The sequence below is a fragment of the Chelon labrosus genome (genome assembly GCF_963514085.1).
Source record: "Chelon labrosus genome assembly, chromosome: 16".
Classification (NCBI taxonomy): domain Eukaryota; kingdom Metazoa; phylum Chordata; class Actinopteri; order Mugiliformes; family Mugilidae; genus Chelon; species Chelon labrosus.
In genome coordinates, this window is record NC_140349.1 from 10927071 (window position 1) to 10947286 (window position 20216).

Consider the following 20216-nt stretch of genomic DNA (forward strand, 5'->3'; position numbering starts at 1 on the left):
CGTAAGAGAGGAAAAAGACTACATCTCTAATTTTGGCAAATTGTTGAAACTACAATTTAAAACAGAGAGTGTGATTTGTTTGAGACTAGAAAACAGGCTTTGCCGCTATTTAAGACACTCACACACGTGTGTTCTCTCCCATGAAAAGAGTCCATTTTCAAACAGTGCAGCACATGATTCAGCCTCGCAGACACTCGGACAGTCTTTGAAACTGGACGGGAAGGATGAAAGAATGCGATGTGTTTTATGAGCTGAAACTTTTTCAAACAGAGGGCTTGTGTGTGCAGTGGGGAAGAAAAGACGAGTACAAGGAGGTCTTCGGCTAATAACGCGCCACTGAAAGAGAGAGAGAGAAAGAGAGAGAAAGCATCCGTATGGAAGTTCAAAAAGATTTCCCACAGAGTTAAATTCCAAAGTGTTTTTTTTTTGTGTAGCAGCAGCAGCAGCAGCCCACTGGATAATAACCCATGGAGACAGCACGCTTCGTCACACCCGGCACACACTAAGTCATGCCACGTGAACAACACACAAACACATCATAACAGTGCTAAGACCCTCATCAAGCCTCTTAAACAGATTGAGAAAGAAAAAAAATGTCAGAGAGGGATGGAGGGAGGCGGGAGGAGGAACAGGTGGGCGGAGGGAGGAATCAGGGATGGAAGGAGGGAAGAGCTTGAAGAAGATGAAGTCAGAGAAGAGACAGACAAACAGAGAGATGGATGAGTTTCCCGTTCGTTACTTTCTCTCCTCCCTCTCTTCATCTCTCCACTCCATTTTCAGAGCGCTCACATGTCCGCATTAACATTCATGTTGCACTCAAGATGGTCATGAATATTTTATCACCCACAAACACACAGGCCCCTCCTCACCTGACCTCACACGCTGCGGCACGTTACATAACAGCCCCCCTCTCATTTATGGGCGGCACACATAACAAACACTAATTTTCCTACGAGTTTGGTTCAGACATGAGCACAATAACAGCGTGCCGCGCCAAAACACCCGAAGCCACCATTCCGAACCATGTCACAACATGCGAACCGCCACACCTAAATGTTCAGATCTGGTTAACCAGGCATCTCAAAATGTGTGTGATGGGGTCATGAGCTATGGGTAAGAAGATCCCGTAAGAAGGGTGGAGATGCCGAAATTGTGGTATTGGTAAGAAGCGCGTTTTTCATATGAAGTGCAGAGGGGACATAACGGTTAATGGAGACGTGCCAAATCACAAACTCGTAATGAGGCTGGGATTGGATTTTCTCGACTGTGACGGGACCTTTGGTTAGAATTTCCAACAGCCCCAAAAACATCTACAAATTGTCTTGGCTCACCGACATCCCAAAACGAGAGGACATTCGGTTTATTATGATGAAATTGGGAGTGTAGCAGAAGCATTAGCAGTCAATCACCTACCGAATTAAACCAAGAGTCAATAACTTCATGATAATCTGGTTGCATGGAGGAACCGTTTCAAAAGTTTTACCTTGCTGGTGTGAAAAGGCGAACACACTGGATGAGACTGAAACGGACGTGACGACAAGTCCACAACGTTAATGGAATGTAGCAACGACAGGTTAAAATAACGTTAAAACCACCAGGTTTATAGCGTTGAGAGAACCCAGATGGGGGCGACTGGAGCTCGGAACATCTAGCAACCAAATGGCAGCTAGAAAGTGCTGGGTCACGATCAAATCGCTTTGTAAGCAGATGGGGCCTTAAGCTCCGACCTTGGGGAGTTGGCTGCTAAGCTGAAAATATTTGCAACTTGTTCTGCCTCAAAAATCCAACTCACTCTCAGACGGGGCAGTTATACAGAAGGCTAATGCTAGTTTGGGTTATTCCTGCAATAAAAGCCGTCTCTTAGATTTTAAAGGTTTTCTTTAAGCACTTAATCGCCCCAACAGCTGCAGATCAAAAAAAAATAAACAGTCATTTTAAGTAAATGAGGTATATTGTAACACACAGAGTATTTGCTCAATTGCTCAACGTGACTCAATTTTGTGATACAGTAAACAAAACACTAAAGTGCAGACACCTGCTAAGCGTGACTCAACAAAATGCCAAACGGCTCGAGCTCTTGCGGTGAAAACTGAGATGAAATCGGAGCCGGATCCATTTGAATACTTCTGTTAGCGTGACAAGAAATTTAGGCATCAGTTCTGACAGGGAAACATTCAGATTGAGGCCAGCTTGAAAGTTGTAAGGAGAGTTTAAAGAGCCACCTATTAGGATCTATTGACATGGCGTGTGACAATGATAGGTCAAAGAAACCAAACAAGACTAAGAAGATCATCGTGTGTCTCTTTCTCCTCCCCTGACAGCACTATCTGGTCTCTTCATCTGTGATTCTCAGGCCAACAAAACACATGTGGACAAAGCCGAGAGTGCTATCTGATTATACTGTAGGTCCGAAACACATGTAGCACCAGTCAGCTCCCCTATTGTTTCTGTGTGCGTTGTGACGTGGGCTCAGCTTATATAGATCTCCGGGCATAACGTAACTTTTTTTTGTCGACACCACATTGGCAGGAAAAATGAATGAAGAGGAGCCAGTTTTGGCATGTTCTTTACTTAAACTACAGTCCTAATTGTACTGCTCACTCTGAAGCTCTAAACTCAAACCATTTCTGATCACACAAGTAATTACATTTTGTGGCTTTCACATGTGCTTATTAAATTTAATTGATTTATTAACTGACAGGAGGTGAAGCCACAATTGCTCATTTGTGGTTTAATGTCAGACCTACAGCAAGAATTGCTGCATTGCTTCATCCAAACTACCAAACTGCCGCGATAACTGGTTGCACCTGAACCAGATACAGCCAGGCCTGATTACTGCCTGCCCAGTTTAACCAAACCATTTCTTAAACACAATAACTCAGTAACTGTGATACAACTGTCTTGTGTCGTTGATTTTAGTTGATGTTGCTCTACTTTAATTTGGCTAGCTCTTCCCAGTGATGCAGGACATGGTGCAACATCTAGGGCCACAGATGCCTACAGGTGGCCCAACACCGGTCAATGGTCCGTCATAGGCTCGGTGGCCAAACAAGCAGTCGGTGAAGAAAAGAGGGACATCTGATCAGAGTGGACATAAACGTTCTACATCCACGAGGAAAACAATAAAAGAGAAAGAAACAAGACACCATCACGGGATGAGCTTTAAACTGTGAAATTCCACTTCACTGCCGTCTTTTCTCACCTGGCACAGCTCCTTTGTACATATAAGATCACCAAGGAATGACATAAGGCACTCAGCGTCCCAGTTAGGAGTTTATGCATTTAAGCGTTTTGTTTTTGATGAGGCAGAACGTGGAAAACCACTGCATCATTTGTTATAATTTTCGTACTATATAAAATCGGAAAATGTTTACAGAACAAAATGTGCAAAATGAAGTTGTAGTGGTGGCTTGAGTTTGAGCAACAAACGTTTCAGTCATGTTTCAATACTTTGAGAAAATGACAAGAATGCATGATTACCCTCAGTGGCTCACCACACTCAAAGCAGTTTAGACTAGTCAGTTTAAAATTTGCATATTGTGTTCTGCTTTGTAGGGTGTGTCTCAACTGTTTGGGCAATACTGTTTGAACTACATTAGCTGTGTGCCATCACCAGGCACCAGGCACCAGGCACCAGGCCATGGAGGTGTGGATAGAATAAGGGCAAAAAAGGTCATGAGCAAAACTGAAAGAACACAGTTAATAGTAAAGTGAAATACTTAAAACACAAGAAATAAAACACAATTTAGCACATCCCACCGACTATACAGCCACTTTGTTTTGTCTAGCACACACTGCACACAAAACTAGCCTTCCCCTTTTCCAAAACAGAGACATAATCACGTGGTAGCATAATCTTTAGCTAGCTACAATACAATACATTAGGGGTTTTAGTGGTATGAAAAGAGCGCTTTCCTGCCAATATGGCAGTGTTGTGATTGGCGATGCAGGGTGACGTCAGCTACCGGAGCTCTATAGAATTACACCTCAGCTTCGAGGGGAGCCGACGTTAACAAAATACAGAGGGAAGGGAAGGTAGGAAAGAAGCCGAAGAGTAAGGAAAAGACAAGAGAACTCGAGGGAGCAAATAGGTGAAAATAGTAAAATAAGAAAAACTGAATAAAATGTGATCATGAGAGGAAAACAAGAGCAGGGGGGAGGGAAAGGAGATGCCTGTAAAATTCAAGGTCACAGACAAATTAAGAGTCTGTCGTCTCTCGTATCTCACACATCAACACACATACACACACACACACACAGGCGTTTTGATTCTGCAAGTGCACACATAGGTCTATTTCAGTGAGTGTTTATTCTTTTGCCAAGGACCAGATTACCTGTGACACCAGCAAGAAGTCAGATCGAGCTCTGTCTTTCTCCCTTCATCCTTTAGGCCTAATCTCTCGATTTCTCTTACATGCAGGTAATGTGAGATTAGATGTGAGCTACTCACTATGAGACTATGAGTCTTTTCTGCAGGGCAGTCTGTCTTTAGTCTAACAAATATTCACGGGGGAGGGGATCTGATTTCCCTAATCATTAAACAACGGTGTTAGATTCACCCGTGGCAAACCAGGAGTTATCCTGCTTTGCTCTTTTTTTTAAGCATTAGTCAAACCAGCAGACAGATTCAAAGATCTAGACCCAGGTAAGGTTGACATGTAGATTTAAAACACTAGTTTTGTTATATAAAACCAAGAAAATGTAATCTCCCCCCATCTCCAGCGACCAACCACAAGATACAGCAGGCATGACTAATGCACGGATGTGTGGAAGCAAAACGTACCCATTAGATATTTTGTTTTATGCCTTTTATTTCATTGTGTGGAAATTTATCTAATTGCCACTAAGACCTTAAAAAGAGAGAAAGTACTTGATAAGATGCTGCTTTTTTATGAACCAAACGTATTAAGACCTGTAAAGTGCGTCAACAACGAGCAGAACTACAGGAAGTGGTTTTACACTGAAACCATTCGCTGAGGTTTTGCATTCCTTTGTCAACTTTGATTACTTTTAACCATTTCACAAAGCTTTCTTCATGCCCAACCAAAGAAGAACTTGCCAAAACAGCCTCAAGTCAAGCTAAACTTATTACTTACTTACTAGCTACTACTTGTTTGGAAGGTTTCAAACCTTTCACGCCTGAGATTCATACGGCACCGACCGAGCTCTACATGCAAACTTTTAAACTTCTACATACACAGTTTTAAGACAACGAAGCAAACACTATTTACGCGCCTTAGTCAAATAATCAGTGAACCAAAAGGTTGGACATGCTGATGAGTGTTTTCCTTTATTTTCTGTCATTTAAGATACCAACGGATACATTTAGAAGCATTAAATCAAAGAAAACATTAGCTTTAACAGGCGCAGCCCAACACTAGGTGTGTGTATGTCTACCTTTGTACGTCTATTAATGAGCAATGCAGGTTTATTTCTAAGGACACTGTTGACTGAGTTCTAAAAACCCATGACTATTCAGTCAGCTCGTATGCAGACATGACTTGGGTGTCATACAACACTGAGGCACGTGAGCACAACCACAAACGACATAGCACTGACCCATATAGCGAGGGATATGGATTACAAGGCTGAAGACCTGAGGATCAGGTTCACATACTGCTGGGGCCGATGGAGGGTTGGGATGAACAAAGAAATAAGATAATGATTAAAAAAAACAAACACAATTCTGTTAACGATACAAAAGAAAATCAGCCACGTGTTTGGTTTAAGTACTTAAGGGCTCAGTCACGGTGAAAAACAAGAACGTTTATCAGGTGCATACTGCACATTCACATCCGAGGGAGAACGAAGACCATAAAGTAATCTGTGGAGTTGTTACTGTCTTTCCCACTTCTTTTTTTTCTTTTTACTTATCTTAACATGTTTTGGGTACACATCAATCAGGCATAACATTATGACCACCTTCCTTATATTGTGTAGGTCTCCCTTGTGCCTCCATAACAGTTGTGACTCATCAGATAATGGATGTGGGCCTTCTGAGGGTGTCCTGTGGTGTCTGGCAACACAATGTTGTTAGTGGGGGCTTTTGGGTCCTATGGAGGGGAGGGGCATCTGTGGATCATCCCACAGATACTTGATCAGTTTGGGATCTAGTGAATTTGGAGGCCAGGTCAACACCTCGTGCTGTTTTTCAAGTTTTTTTGAGCTGTTTTTGTGTCTGTATCAGGCTGCATCCTGCTGGGGATGGCTGCTGCCACCAAGGAGTGTCATTGCTATGGGGTGGGGGTGCCTGGTCTGGTCTAGGTGGGTGCTACATGTCTAAGTAAGATCCACACGAATGCCAGGTCCAAAAGTTTCCCAGCAGAACATTGTATTGTCAAAAGGTAGTCAATGTTATTCACTTCTCCTGTCAGTGGTTATAATGTTGTGGCTGATCGGTGTATATATATCTGTATATCCTTATGCACTTACTGTATGTTTATACTGGTTGTGATTAATCTGTGATTTTTATTGTCATTTTATTTATAGTTCAAATAAATCCTCTTTATTTCCTTTTGTCTTAAGCCTTTCATTTTTTACCTCGACCGTCACATCTGTTGTATTTCTGTTATCTGTACTTGCTGTTATATGAGTAAATGAAACCCCCCCCCCACACACACATACACACAGTACATATATGGTCTTTGTATGTGTATGCAATTAATAAATGAAGTCAAATAAAATGTATATAGGTAAGGGCCTTTAACTGGACAGTTTTTGGACAACAGAAAAACACCCTTGTTGACGGCAGAATTGGCGTGTATGTTACGCTATGCAGCTAAATTGTCAACAGCAGATGTCTAGTCTTCTTCTGTCTTTTACCAAGACAGTGTGACTGGAGTACAGAGGCTCTTCAGTCTTGGGTCATATACGCATAATGCACGACGACACAAACAGAGTACATAAGGAGGACACAGGCAGACGTTTCTGTCTGCACAGAGCACAGTATGAGATATCCACATCCCACAATGGAAACATGTAAACACACAGGCTGCTTCTTTGCAAAGCTATACATGCACACACACCTCTACATTCCCAGGCAGCTGATAATATTTTGACGAAATATAGTCATATTCCCAGCTTTAGGAAGCAGATGGCAGGGATAAGAGAGTCAGAGAGAGAGAGAGAGAGAGAGAGAGGGAGAGAGAGAGAGAGAGAGAGAGAGGGAGGTTGAGAGAGGTAAACAGAGACTGCATGTGTGCCTTATGGTGCAGTACTGCTGCAGTGCAGAGAGCACGGGGGGGCACATGTGTATCAACGTGCAATAGCGTCAATGACAAATCCCCTACTCATAATGCAGGGCTTATATGACTATAGTGGCTGGTATGAAACTGACGTAATAAAAGTGCTGTTCACAAGTGCTGAGCACTGGAACACACACGCATAAGATAACACTTATGAGAGCCTCCTGCTGACTTGGTTTATCCTCTTGACGTCCTAGCGGCTCTAAATTAATCTCCAATCTGAGCTTCACCTGCACCTCACAGATGCCTCGTCTCAAAATAGAGGCTAAATGTCTTCACTCACTTTAACCTTTGGCCATCATCACAATGTCATGACAGGAGGAGGAGACAGGAGCGCGAGTTCTGTCAAGATCAATGTACCAGCCGCTCTGCTGACAGGTTCTTCAAGTTAAATGAGTTACACTAACAAAACCTGCCGCTAACAAAAGCTGCCGGACTGACCCAAGACTTCTTTAACTGCAGAGGCTTTCAGGAAAGTACTGCATGTCCACTACTATTTTAACCAGTCATTAAATCACCAAATATTATCCACTGCTCTGAGCTGTGTGGTAGAAGCACAGTACTTTTGCGACTTTGTACTGGACTAGACCCTTTTTATTCACATGAACATAAAATATGATGTTATGTTGATTAAAGGCCACTGAAGTACCTATCTGAGTCCATCGTCCAAAGATATAAATGTGTGGGACACAAGTCATCTTTAAAAGAAAATAACATCACTAAATTAGAAAATACACCAAGCACGATACAGCAACTTTGCAGCTTTTCGACCACAACCGAACACTGATAACATAATCTGTATCTGCATATGACACATTTTATTTGAGCTTGGAAGAAGATAAGCCAATTTATGAAAGCACAAGTTTGAATAAAACTCCTCTGCACAGTTAAATAACAGTTGGTGCATATATATAAAAAAACATTTAGACATGATGCATTAATGCTTTAGATGGAATAACAGTAATAAAATCATTCCCATTCTTCCAACATCGTGTGAACGCAACATTGGATGCATTAGCCACCGTTAGCTAATGGCGATGCTAGCTTCTTATACAACAATGACAGCTTTGTTCGCCAAGTCTTGTATAGCCTGTTTTTTGTTGCCCAGCAAACATTAACATAAAAACAGTACCACATTTTAATAAAAATTCTCCACCTCAGCTGTGTCAATATTAGCACTACAGGATCCTCATTTGCTTTACATCATGTTAAACATGACCTAGCTTATGTAGCATTGTGTCCTTAAGATTTCTCTTTTAAGTAAAATAAAGGTATTTTTTTTTATGTTTTCCCCCAGTGGAATAATGCTGTTTAAAAGAATCAACCAAAAGCTCCGGCAATATTTAGCATTACTGGTCCAAAATGGAGCTCATGTCTATTTCAGAAGAGCTGCTAGCAAACATTTTCGAGAAACACACAACAAATGACATTGGCAATGATGAGAGTAGCCACTCTATGCTGTGTTGTGTCAGCTAGCTTAGCAGCCAGTAATAGCTCAGTCAACCTAATGTTTATTTTTAGCCCTGTTAGCTAATAGGCTGGCTAGTTAGCACTGTGGCTGGCCCACATACAAAATGTAATCAGTTTAAACCCAGAGCAGTTAGCAAAAAACAGCTAGCTACATATGCAAAAACAACTGATCTTTAGCTTTTCCTCAATCCATTCGCTTCTTTTACTAGTTGGCCACTTTTATCACCGTATTTCCAAAGGCTAATGTAAATGGTAAAGTAAAACTAGTACTCACACCCTCTCCTCAGACATCCTGAATGAGCCTGCAGCTTCATGCACAACAACAACAACACTGTTTATTATTTGTAATACATTATTACTGGCCTGTAAGCAACAGCAGACTGAGCAGACTGTTTGTGGATACTGAGGCCACACACACAAACACACTCACTGTTATTTTAATCTGCAAGGCCTGTTGATATAAGCCCGTCTAGACAGTAGCTGTCAACGTTGTGCCTCATAAATACAGAGCCATTTTTTTATGTAATATGCTGACCCGTAAACTTCTTGTTTTCTGCGAGCATGTATAACAAAGGTCTTTCAAAGATCCCTGATATAAAGAGATGTTTTAACTCCTGCACCATCTGAATGTTTGTGGCTGGCCACACTGAGGTTTTGACAAGCTGCTGACAGCAGCCTTGGCCTACTTCTGCTCCAGAGTCACGCTACTCTTGTGTCACACTCACCACACACACACACCAATGTTTTTCACCACCTAAAACCCCCGTCTGTGCCCCTTCTGAATACAGTACCCCCTATGCAACATCACATTACAGCCAGCCCCCACCTGCATCCTGTCTTTCTGACCCGGAGAGACTGCGCGTGTGCATTTGGTCTCCCCCTCCTTACAGCCCCTTGAGGTTTTTACCCACAAAGGAGCTGCAAGCCAAACAGAAGATTTAAAAAGTTGTGTGCAAGGAGATTAAATATATCCCCCATATGTATGTCCTGTTTGTTCGCGTGCATCTATTTTTTTCTAGCCATCAATGTGACCGCGATACAGTTTTGATTCTTGCAGATGTTCGACGAAAACGCAACCACAAAGATGCCTCTTAAGTCGAGACAAGCCTCAGTCAGAACATCCCTCAGCTCGACGCGAATGTTTTTGTCCTGTAATCAGCATTGTTAACTTTACATCAGCCAGTTTGACAGCAAGCCAAATGAGTGACAAGTGCCTGCACGGACCTGTTCAGGATCGTACATGAGCACAAGATGGTACATTTTGACCCCACCCACTCATGCGATGGAATATTCCACTGCACAGCTGACACACACTCCCTTCTCATAACAACACACATGCTTGATGCTGATAAAGAACAACTGAAGAAACCAAACTGCTTGACCTACATATTTCTCTTATAGACAGGTTCTGGTTTAGTTAGTCAAAAGCAAAATGCAACCTTGGCAAATACATGTTAATTATAGTGAGAACAATATGTACCCACAGCAAAAACAATATGATAAATCTTCAGTGGTGGCATTTGGGATTAACTTTCTGGTGCAGAATAGCTAAAGCTTGGCACTGTTCTCTGTAATTACTGCAATTAAAAAAAGCAAAAAAAATCTACGATGTAATGATGAGTCAGAAAAATTAATATTTTTTCCCTTATTTCTGCTCTTCTCCTCACTTGTTTCTTTCTTCGTCAGACAGGAATGAGAATTGGCACATGGTACAAATTTAACTGGGGCTGCACACAAACCAAACTCTGTCCAACCACCTCACCAAACTCGCAAACACTGTCTGCATGCAACACATAAACAGCCTGTCTGAAGATTGGTAATACGTTGGTCGATGTGTGGCAACTGGCTCTGTGCAATGCTGAAAAAAAACGTGAGAGCATGAAATCCAACTCCACGAAACCAGTGCGTCACAGGTGTTTTAGCAAGGATCTCATGGTGTCAACAGTTTGTTGAAACTTTGATAACATTAAACAAAAAAGAGAAACAAACTGCACTATTTAGCACTGACCCGCCAACAGCTCCAGCCACTCTTGCGAGGCCTATCATTCAAAGGTCGCTACAGCTTTTAGATGTCAAACCATAACCTGCAGCGCTTGCCAAAAAACAAACCCAAACAAAGTTTGTGGCCTTACGTAGACGGAGAACCGTTAAATGGTTTCGGTTTCAGCACTGTCATAGCTTTTTGTGCAGTCATCCGCTACCTCGGCCTCAAGGGCTTCTGACGCAAGGGGGTCCATCAGGACAGTGTAGTCTCCCGAGGGGAGTGTGGCCTTTGTTATTGCAAGGTGAAGAAGCAGTTGCTGAATGTAAACACGGAGAGAGCCTGTAAAATGATCGCTGTCTTGGAAGGCCAGTCAAAGTCACTGTAAAGGAGACTGTTAACACAAAGAAGGGACACATAAGCTACACAACAGCTGGAGTATATGTGTAAATGCTGAACTAATCAATCAAGCCGAATATGATCATTTCAGGTAATTTCTAGTAGACAATGTAAGGAATCATCTACAACAGACTAAAAACAAACTATTTGCGTTGGTTTTATCAGACTGGAATAAATCATCTTCTCTATGCAGCGTTATTACACAAAAAGCAAATTTATATTAAATATGGAAAAAAAGCAGCTTCCTTTATGCTCATTACTACAACAGTCTACAGAGTGAGCTACATGCTGCAGAATCCCATAAATAGACAATTAGCAAGGATTTTGGGACGATGTCGTGCCGGTAACTAGCAAATCTTATAGCAACAATGAATAAATCTAAAATGATTCACGGCAAAAGTGTAAGAATGTGGCACAACATGTACAAAAGAGTCTCCGCTAAGAGTTTACAACATCATTCCAATAATATTTTCAGCTTCAGAGTGGAAAACATGACGCCACGGCCAGCGTTGGCACGATGCAGGCTGCGGTGAGTCAGAGTCATGACTTGAGTTTACCAAAAACAAGACTAAAAGTAAATATCTATTACTCAGGACAGTTTCACAAACATATCAAATTACCAATTAAAAACATGCAGACCTGACTTTACTACTTGGAGGTGCATTAATCCGGAAAGATTTCAAGTGACGTGGATGGGTATATTAAGACTTTTGGAACGCGGCAGTAAGAACTGATGCAACCACACGGGTAAAAACACAAACAGAAACTATGAGAAAAATGATCAAACGCTTCGGATGTTCAGACCTGGTATTAATCATCCAGTCACAAGTCTGCAGCTTTAAGCACTGTTGTGAACACACCCAAAATGCAGTGACAATGGCACGCTAACATGCACACTAGCTCACACTGCTTGTGACAGATTTCCGCAGCATTAGTGTGTGTATTGTCAGAAAATCTTTCAGTTTCTGTTGTAAACCACCTTTAAAATCATTTAAAAAGGATCTCATGTTGAAACTTGTCTTCTTCCGTTGCAGCTAAATCAGCTCAAAAATGAGTCAAGTGTCTTGTGCTTCAATTACTTTGAGTGCACTGTTACCAACACTGTTAATGACATTACTGGCAGACAGCCAGTCATCCTCTCTCCTCACCAAGGATACCCGACTACTTCAAATGTGTGCTGCCCCTTTCGGATGCAGCAGTCCCACAATTAGCCCGCTGTCGTATAATCAATGAATCGATTCACTTTTTGTTTAGGCAAAAACTCATCAAATATACATATATGCCAGCTTTATTTTATTCATTAACAGTCTTTCACTTTATTTTCCATAAATCATGTTACCCAATAATAAGATATTAGGATTTCATATGATTGCGCAACATTGATACACTGTGACAGAATATATTAAATATGCCCGATGTAGAAATTAAAGAACTCCAGACAAAACAAAGCGAAATGCCTTTCATATTAACTCCCGTGCTGGTTATTCTCACTGCCAGATGACAAATACAGTTTCCTATATCTCCCATGCTGCGCTCCAACGTCTAAAGGCAAACTTTAGATGTGACGCAGCAAACAGCAGAGAGATAAGAGCGTGAGAAGCGGGTGTGGTGCATGCTTCACCCACCAAGACCTAAAGGCAGCCAAGAACTGACTTTCTGCCATCCACTTCTGGCATCCCATCAGGTTTCTGGTAATTTAATTGAAAAGTGGGGAATAATTTGGCCCTGGCATCGTTTTCTGCTCAGGATGACTAAGTGACTGGGGGGGGAAAAAAAATACATCCCAAGGATGACTTTGGAAAAACTTTTAAATTCAGATGCATCTTAGCAGCAGTACACATCTCACTGGTGGAGCAACCTTAGGCTGCAGAGCCTAAACAGCTACAAGCGTGGAGCGGCCAGATTTGTTCAAGTTATTCGTGTTATCAGAGTTCAGACTTGGCCTGGGCCAGAGGAAAAATCTGACCTTCACCGTGACTTTTTGTCCATTTTTAGTTAAAAACAGCGAAGAGCAAAAAGCTCACTAAAGGTTTTAATGATAAGCTGAATTAGATTTGGTTCATGCTGGTGCTTGCTTTGTCGACCTGACTGGCTTTGCATTTTGGAGGAGAACAACATTCCTCACATGTGATTATGAACAGATTTCTAAACAGGATTTCACACCTCAAGAAAAAAAAAAAAAAACAAAAAAAAAAAAACAGGAAAACGCTGAACAAAATATTAAATCAAATGCCAGCTCATTGTTCTGCTCTGAGAGCTTTGGCTAAAGGTGCAAGAAGGTGTAAACCTCTAACACATGCCTGATGTTTTCAAGAAGCACTCTGTGACCACAGGTGACCTTTAACAGTAAAAGTAACTGTGAGAAATAAAAAGATGGCAATGGATTTTTTAATATGACATAAGAGGGGGGCGACGGGAGGCAACACTGGCGAAAGTGGTCAAATAGAATAGAAAATACTAAAGCCTGTTTATCCAGCGCTACCACATTTTTCTCTCTCACTTCAAGCTGACGATCTTCTTGCTCTTGTACAAGTTTTTCACCTAAATCTTTGAAATGCCTCTTAACCCCTGGCAAAACAACACGGCCCATTTAACGGCTACACTGCTGCTTTCGATCCTGTCACATGATCTTAATCTGCAAATGTCACAAATCCAATTTCTGAAGAGGATCTACGAAAAAGTAGCCTGGTAGCCACCACAAACTTCCCCTGCCTACAAACGGTTTGTTAGGAATGGATTATGCTCCATCAGTGATCTGCCCGATATTTTGGGCAGGCTTTATGCAGTGGTGGACCGAAGAGTAAAGGCTCCTTTAGAGTACTGTGGGACAACTTACGCCAGCGCCGGCGTGAGCCATTTATGCTTGTGCGCTTCTCAGTCTGGCTCGCTCTGTAAAAACGCCACCCAAACTCTAGTCAGCACTGTGTGTTTTTTGCCCGTCAGGTTAATTTTTGTTTCTACTTCCTGCTTCACTTTCAGCAATGGTGACTGAAACTTTGGACAAAATGAAGACGAGTCATACAAATGTTTGCATCTCCAAACCTCCTCAGTTACCCTTTTCTCGATGTGTTCCATCTTTATTGATCCAAAACAATCGATTTGAAAATTGCGGAGCTGGAGAAGCAGCCGAAAATAGTTAGGCGAAAACACGCGACCACCAAGCAGAACAATCACAGATCTCGGGGTATGCGACGCCGCAGCCCATAGTTAGATTTCTGGGGAGGTCAACTTAGCACAGGAGTCTAAACCGCCTGTAAGAGGGACGACAAGTGCCATGAAGTTGAATTTATTTACAACAAAATAACTCTTGGTTGTGGGACTTTCCAACTATGGTTCAAACACGCCCTGTGTCTAGGGGTTTCTTTCAGCTTCCAAGATCAGGAATGAAAAATGAACTTGTGGCAACAAAAATGTAATTCATCAGTGCATGATCGTGACATTAAGTAATGAGAACGTAGAATTTAAGGCGCTGTCAGGCACAAGATCAAAGCTCAGACTCTATAAATATGGACACAAATAAGGGACAAAGACACAAACAAGTGGGTGGAAAAGAAGAAAGGAAAGAAAAAAACGGCAGACAAGACAGAGAGGATGAGATGTGACAGTGGGACAAGTAAACAAAGTGGGTGTCCTCTAATTCAAAGCAGAGACTAAATACAGTTCTACCATTTGATCTGGTATTGATATATATATATATATCCAACACCAGACAATCAACCAGCAATGCATGCAACGTTCAGGATAGCCTCCACACAAAATACAGCTTCAACACAGCTCTACTGGACAGCCAGCAAATCACTCACTTTCTCTTGATCGCTGAAGAAAGTTCAGCAACTTTTCACCCACCTGGAAAGTAAACACTGCACCAGAGCGAAGGAAGGCCGTGCCAGATCTGTAATCACATTTAGATTTTTCCGGTTTGGTAAAAAAAAAAAAAAATCCAAAATATGTTAACAGACGAGGAGCAAGTGCAAGTTGTCTCGTCTTCTTCAGCTGTTGACTGCTGTGACTCTGAACAACGCAACAGCATTTATAGCCCGCGATCAGCGCGTGTATACAAGTGTGTGCGTGCGCGCGCAAGATCTGGTAGAGATAAGAGGGGGCTATTGATGGCACTGATGTAGTGAGATGACAGACACACAAGCATAAATACACAGCCTCGCTCTCTGATCATAGGTGGGAAAACAAACTAGCTGGCTCCTTTCTTTTTCCCCTCTCCTCTCAGGTTTGTGTACAAAAAACTCACACCCAGTCGGAAGTGGGTTATCTACACACAGGATCAGGGCTCAGGATACAAAGCCGGGTCTGCTGTTTTTTTTGTTTTTTTTGTGTGCGTTCTGTGTTTGTGGTGGACAGAGAAAATCAGAGCTGGTAAGAGAGGAAGTCGAATTTAGCAAAAATAAGTCCTCTGATTATTTATTATCTGATTAGTTTTTTAGTGTGAAAGGCACAATTCTACGTTTTCTCTCCACAGTCATCGATCAATTTTGAGATTTTAAAATCATTCGACAGATTTAAGCATGGCTCCATGTCTACTCTGTGCGCAACATTTGCCTTCAGGAACCTAGCGGCTGAATTCAGGTATGATTGGGCGGCTCTGGCGGTCAAAAACAAGTAGGGACAACGAGGACTAAAAACAAAGATAAGAACTAAAAAAATAATTCTCCCAAAACCGTGGGACACCTCCTTGTTTTTGAGAAACCCGCAAGATGAGTCCGTTCCCAGAGAAAACCTTCTTCATGTGGTGTGGAAACCATTAAACAAACAGATGTGGAGTCATAGCGAGCGTACTGCGTGCTGGCCCTTATCACGGTATTCAACAGCAGCAGAGATCATGTCAAAGTCAGTTAGAAATATTTTTTTTATGTTTTTTTGTATGCTTGGACCTAAAGTCAAGAAAAAAAAAACACACTTTGGACATTAAGATTATGCACAAAAACTCAATCTCGTGCATCCATGTGTGTTTCGCTGAACAGTTTGACCAAGAGACTTATGATCCGAGTTATAACTTGGGACAGAAGGGAGACACTATCTTTATTATGCTTACAAAGAACCAAATATTTGTGTGCGGCTGATAAAAGTCTTCCAGTGTGAATGTAGGAGGTGTTTGCGCAGTTTGCATAACATCTGAGCAAATGTATGTTTATGCGCATAAAGCGTGCGTGAGTTCATGTGACTGGCTGCGCGTGGCCTGTTGTGTCTGGCCACATTTGTGCGTGTGTGGGTAATAACCGGGCGCTGACACAGCACCAGTGAGCTAGTCAGCAAACATTTCATCAAGAGGAAGTCGATTGCTTTCACTTCAGCTCAACCGGCCGTCGTCAGCATGCAAACCGAAACCTAAGCTGCATCGAAAACTAGATCATGACAGATTTTTAAGGAAGGAGTGTGCATCGCGTGAGCGTGCGTGTGTCACAGTGTCAGTGCCGGTCTGGTTAGGTCCATCCAAACCAGGACCACGATCACGTCATGCTGAAGCCTCGTACTGTGCATCTATTCAGAATTGTTCTCTTTGTGGTTTTCAGCAGAATAAAAACACATCAGACATGAAACACCACAAAGGGACAGCATCTGTTGGCTATTTATGACTCTCTTTGGGATCTTTGTTATGATTTTTTTTTTAACTAGATCTAACAGAGGAGCAGCACAAACAAAGATGACTTTAAAATAAGAGTGGATAAAAGGAGAGGTTTGCTTCTGCCTTTCTGAATGTGCGTGCGTGTGTTTGAGGCAGTGCGTGACTCACCAAAAGGCCTTGAAAGCGTCATAAATGTCGTTGAGACGTCGACGTTTGGTCCAGGGTACAATTTTAAGCCCTGCAGTCGTACCTGAACGGGCACAGAACAACATATCAGGCACAGTCAGAAACACAGTATGTCAGCTCAGACCGTACGTTAAATCAATACAGGACCCCCGCATGGCAGCGAGGATTCACGCACACAAACACTAAAATAAATCAGCTGCCAACAGAGCAATTTTTCGCGGATATCCTCTTATATCCTCTTGTCACTCTTCGTGCATGCAGCATTTAGATGTTTACACACAAAACGGCAAACATATGTGCAGAATCGTGCATAAATATTCTCGAAATCTAGTATATAATATCACATTCATGGAGCCACTTGAGGTAAATAAAAGTCCTGACAGCAGTGGAGGAAGAGGATGATTTAAGTATCGTGATAAAGTGCCTAAAACAACCCCAGAAACTATTCCCAAACCTGGCATGATGCTTGTTTTCTGTAAGAAACCCTCTAAGATATCACTTACCCTCACGGAAAACACAAAAACAGGAGGCTAGGACCAAATATTTTTGCATCCTTTTGCTCAAGAAACAACTTTTAATGACTAATCGCTGTAGAAAATGCCTGCTGACTCATTTTGCAATTTGTAATCTTTTTTTTTTATATATATATATATATCTATATAATATATTTCAAGTGATGACAATTCAAACAGACCAGCAAATAACCCACAGCAGGACACTCCTCTTTATTTTTTGCATGGTTTAGCCCTCCCATCCAAAACACACAGTGTGTTGTTGTTGTTGTTGTTGTTTCTTTTACACACCACAGTGAAACTCCTTCTTCCTGGTTTATCGCGAACACAAGAGGTGATGAAGGAAATTAAGACTATTCTTCAACGTTCAAGCTGCTTCTTCTTTTCTTAAATCCTCCTTACCTGCTCTCCACACCACCAAGCCTAATTATACACACTTTTATAATTAGCGCAACCCAATTATGCAACCTGACCTAGCCCCCTGTGTCTGCACCTCCAGCCTGCCCTCTCTTTTTGTTTTTGACACGGGCCCACAGAAACTACTGTAAATTTCTCCCCCTCCTCCTCTTCTTCTTCTTCCTCCCCCTCCTTCCCCTCATCCTCCTCCACCTCCTCTGCAGCAGCAACCTGAGATGCTGTGAATTCCGCCTGCCGGAGCCGACTAAACAAGCGGCTACTAAAGGTTTTAATATCCCCGCTCCGTCGCTGGCGCTTTCCCCGGGCACCGCGCTCACCTCCCCGGGTCGTGTCAGCCGCTGGCTCCGTGTATGTGTCCGCTGAGCGGTCGGACAGTCTCTCGTCTCTGCAGCAGCAGCAGCAGCTTTTGTTGCATAGGTTGTTGTCGGCTGCTCCTGCAACTGAAGCCAGGGCTTTAAATACGCCTTTAAAGGAATATCTGTCGGACGAAGAGACGTAGCCCCGACTTCCGCCGACGTCACGACTGATCTGCATAAAGGGGCGTGGTCGTGGCGGTGGTATACAAAGAAGCAGGCTGAATATTTAAAGGGGAATGCCAACCAAAAAAAATAAAAAAATAAATAAAAACGCTGCACTGCACTTGAGTGCTTTATACTTCACATACGTTTATCAGGCAGCTGTTTTAGCCTTGAGATACTTTTCAGATTAAGATTATTAGATATTTCTGCCTTTAATTTCATGTATTTAATGGAAAACATTTACTTTACGCCAGGGGTTCCCAAACTTTTCCATGCCAAGGCCCCCCAAACAGCATTAGCTTCTGGCCGGGGACCCCCTTTGCAAACCTACAGACAATGCTACAAAATATGTACAGAAACGTCAAGTTTTTTCTTACTTTTATTCACTATTCAATAACTATTACATTTGTTTAGCATAAGTGTTGCCTCATATTTCCTGATTTTAGTTGGCCAGGAGTTCTTAGTTTTTTTTTTGCAGCAGTGTCCTCCACGACAGGGCTGTTGGTCTGTTCCTTCGGTCTCTTTCTTGTCAAAAACCTGTTCATTTTGTGCTAGCTACATGCTAGCTACATGCTAGCTTGAGGAGCAAAGCAGCTTGATAATTGGTGAAAACCGCCAGGTCTACACAGATTACGAGGTCATGAACAATGTTTTGACTGGCAGGGATTCAGAAGGATGAGCATGGCAAATAACATTTAGATATGATATATTATTAATAACTATGTTTTATGATAATGATTTAAAAATAATTCGATTATATTTTGTAATAATGGTTAAAAATAATTCGATTATGTTTTTTTAATTTTTCTATTTTTTTTTCTTATCTTCCTTCCAATTGTCTGAGGCCCCCCTAGGGGGCCGCGGCCCCCACTTTGAAAACCACTGCTTTACGCAACACCACAACTGGATCATTGAAGATGGCCCTGGACCTCAAGAGACCCCGAAAGCCCTATGTTTGAGTCTACATAATTTGATTAATTTGCAAAAATATTAAATATAACGAGCCATTTGTGATGTAGTAGCAAAAAATAAAAATAAAGTTGCGCATTTTTTTGTTATATTAAGTACATTTTTTTGTTAAGTCAGAGAAAAAAATTGGGAAAATTTTAAAGCTGAAATCAACAATTTTTTTTTATCAGCAACGTGTTTGACATGTTTTTTTGTTCTTGTTGTTGTTGTGTCCATTTCTGTCTGAGCAAGTGTCAAAAACCTAAGGATGCTTTGTTTACAGCAGAGACAACTGGGATCACTAGTACATATTCAGACGCTTTCAAGGAAGAATTGTTGAGACTGGTGTGCATGATGAGCGATGGGGCCAACAACTAATTTTTTAGTTGTCACGTGATCTCACATAATTTCTTTAACCTCTATTTATTCACCTTTGGCTGAGACTGAATCAATACAGGGCCAGATTCAATCTCTGCAGAGGACCTACATTGCCATTTTTCTTACTCTCACTGTGCATTTTGTATGTTTTAGATAGAAATAGTTGGCTATGCCACATTCGTAAGCACAGCATCAACCAAAATAATACAGTCTTTAATTAGATGCTCTTCAACAAAGGGCCTTAGTATCACAATATAATGCTGTAGACACAGTAATGTCACTTGCAGACCTTATTGCCAAATAGCAGCTGGTCCCACTCAGTTCAACACCTAATAATCAAATGATAAAAGCTACTAAAACAGTTTTTTTCCAAGGGAATCTCCCTTTTATCACTGAAAATTGTTTGCTAATAATAACAATTCAGGCGTGAATCATTTCAGCTGCACAGTCAGTCATCAGCTCCTCATCAAAGGCACAGATAAAGAGAACATTACTAGATATAATTGTATTACTTTGTAATAATTACACAAAGGAATCTGAGGAACGACTGGTTCAGCTGGCGATTAACTTGTTGTTGTGTCGACA

The 20216-nt window shown here is 41.7% G+C and overlaps 1 protein-coding gene across 2 annotated transcripts in view; it reads right to left on the reverse strand.

Moving 5' to 3' along the window:
• Window positions 1–18275, reverse strand: part of slc45a4a (solute carrier family 45 member 4a) — a 52869-nt gene extending 34594 nt beyond the window's left edge. The window contains exons 1-2 of one of the 2 annotated variants that reach the window (XM_084562923.1): window positions 18105–18275; window positions 16841–16922 (exon numbers count right to left, since the gene is read on the reverse strand). The gene's annotated coding sequence lies outside the window, so the exon portion shown is untranslated. Of the gene's footprint in view, window positions 1–14940; window positions 15108–16840; window positions 16923–18104 lie in introns of those variants that run through there. The other variant, XM_084562924.1, reaches the window with a different exon arrangement.
• Window positions 18276–20216: the final 1941 nt, after the last annotated feature.